This window comes from Charadrius vociferus, unplaced genomic scaffold (assembly GCF_000708025.1).
Source record: "Charadrius vociferus isolate BGI_N301 unplaced genomic scaffold, ASM70802v2 scaffold611, whole genome shotgun sequence".
Taxonomy (NCBI): Eukaryota; Metazoa; Chordata; class Aves; order Charadriiformes; family Charadriidae; genus Charadrius; species Charadrius vociferus.
In genome coordinates this window covers 305,079-307,907 of record NW_009646844.1, presented here as the reverse complement: position 1 = coordinate 307,907, position 2,829 = coordinate 305,079, and positions in this window count along the sequence as shown.

The window sequence follows — 2,829 nt, the reverse complement described above, 5'->3', positions numbered from 1 at the left end:
CTTTTTTATTTTTTCCTTTTTTTTCCCCCTTTTTTCCCCCCCTTTTTAATTTTTTCCTTTTTAATTTTTTCCTCTTTTTTTCCTTTTCCCTTTTTATCTTTTCCCTTTTCTATTAGTTTCTTCTTTTTTCTTTTTTCCTTTCTTTTTATTTTTCCTTTTTTTATTTTGCATTTTTCATTTTTCATTTTTTCTTTTTTCTTTTTTATTCTTTTATTCTTTTTTCTTTTTATTTTTTCCTTTTTTTATTTTCCATTTTTAATTTTTCATTTTTCATTTTTTCTTTTTCCTTTTTTATTATTTTATTCTTTTTTCTTCTTATTTTTCCTTTTTTATTATTTTCCTTTTTAATTTTTCCTTTTTTATTATTTTCTTCTTTTTTCTTTTTCCTTTCTTTTTTTTCCTTTTTATTATTTTCCTCTTTTCCTTTCTTAATTTTTCCTTTCTTAATTTTTCCTTTCTTAATTTTTCCTTTCTTAATTTTTCCTTTTTCCTTTTTTATTATTTTCTTTTTTCTTTCTTTTTATTTTTTATTTTTCCCTTTTTTGGTGTTTTTTTTCCTTTTTTATTTTCCCCCTTTTTATTATTTTTTCCTTTTTTATTTTTTCCTTTTTTAATTAATTTTTTTCCTCTCTTTTCTCCACTCCCCACTTTCATCCCCTCCCCCTGCCTTTCATTTTAAAAATTTATTTATTCTTGCAGATGCACCACAAGCAGCACTGGGGAGCCCACGCTCTCTTAAAATCAGTGTTGTTCACAGCCTGGCTCATAGCACGGGGTGTGTGTGCGTGTGTGTAACAAAAGCTTGCCCACAGGCTTGTTTTTTTGGTGGGACTCATCAAAGTGTAGAGTGCAGCATCCACTGCTGAGGATGGGATGGGAATGGGGAGTGTCTTCTGGAGGGTGAGGGACCCCCTTACCAGAGCTGGGGCATGAGCTCCTCCTTTACTCGCTTCGCTTCCTGCAATGCCCCATTAGGATGAATTTCACTGTTAAGTCCTCATATTCCTCCAAACTACACTTTTAACACTCACCTTGAGGGCACCAGTGGACTGTGAAGGAAAACATCATTTGCCGCCTTCCTCTCCCCAGCTCTTCTCTCCCTTTTTCCGTCCCCAAGGACGGGGTTGCCTCCTTGGCACAGGGAAAAAGTGGTGGGGCCTCAGCTTTTCTGTAACCCCTCTACAATCAGAGGTACATTGGCAATTAGTTTGCGCTCGTGTCGGCAATTAGTGGAGTTTTACACCTTATGTTTCCTGGTGCCAGCTGTTTGCCTTTAGCCTTCCCCATCCCCAACAGCTAAGATAATTATAACCAACCCGGACCTCTTCCTTGCTTTTTCCTCCATTGCACACGTACCCAGCCGTTCCTCATCAAAGCAAAACACTCTCCATTTGGTTTTTTTTCAGAAGGGCCCGAGATGGTCTAATCTGGATTTTATTTCTTTTTTTTTTTTTTTTTTTTTCATGTACAACTGCCTGTGGGATAAATGCAGACAGACTTAGACACCTCATCCCCCAGTGCGTGCATAGCCGGCCACCACCTGGGAGCTGGGACCGGCCGCCACCCATCTCCAACCCCTCGGAGCCTTCGAGGAGAGCAGATCAGATGGCCTCGGCCACCCAGATGTCAAAATAACCCAAGACACACGTACGCTCTATTTTTTTTCCTTTTTTAATTAATTTTTTTCCTCTCTTTTCTCCACTCCCCACTTTCATCCCCTCCCCCTGCCTTTCATTTTAAAAATTTATTTATTCTTGCAGATGCACCACAAGCAGCACTGGGGAGCCCACGCTCTCTTAAAATCAGTGTTGTTCACAGCCTGGCTCATAGCACGGGGTGTGTGTGCGTGTGTGTAACAAAAGCTTGCCCACAGGCTTGTTTTTTTGGTGGGACTCATCAAAGTGTAGAGTGCAGCATCCACTGCTGAGGATGGGATGGGAATGGGGAGTGTCTTCTGGAGGGTGAGGGACCCCCTTACCAGAGCTGGGGCATGAGCTCCTCCTTTACTCGCTTCGCTTCCTGCAATGCCCCATTAGGATGAATTTCACTGTTAAGTCCTCATATTCCTCCAAACTACACTTTTAACACTCACCTTGAGGGCACCAGTGGACTGTGAAGGAAAACATCATTTGCCGCCTTCCTCTCCCCAGCTCTTCTCTCCCTTTTTCCGTCCCCAAGGACGGGGTTGCCTCCTTGGCACAGGGAAAAAGTGGTGGGGCCTCAGCTTTTCTGTAACCCCTCTACAATCAGAGGTACATTGGCAATTAGTTTGCGCTCGTGTCGGCAATTAGTGGAGTTTTACACCTTATGTTTCCTGGTGCCAGCTGTTTGCCTTTAGCCTTCCCCATCCCCAACAGCTAAGATAATTATAACCAACCCGGACCTCTTCCTTGCTTTTTCCTCCATTGCACACGTACCCAGCCGTTCCTCATCAAAGCAAAACACTCTCCGTTTGGTTTTTTTTCAGAAGGGCCCGAGATGGTCTAATCTGGATTTTCTTTCTTTTTTTTTTTTTTCATGTACAACTGCCTGTGGGATAAATGCAGACAGACTTAGACACCTCATCTCCCAGTGCGTGCATAGCCGGCCACCACCTGGGAGCTGGGACCGGCCGCCACCCATCTCCAACCCCTCGGAGCCTTCGAGGAGAGCAGATCAGATGGCCTCGGCCACCCAGATGTCAAAATAACCCAAGACACACGTACGCTCTATTATTTTTTTATTATTCTTTTGCGGATGAACAAGCAGAAGCGCGCCGCCAACCCGCCGGCGACGTGCTGAAAACGGAAAGGCTTTAGAGGAACGCACGGGTTTCTCTCCAGTGGGTTT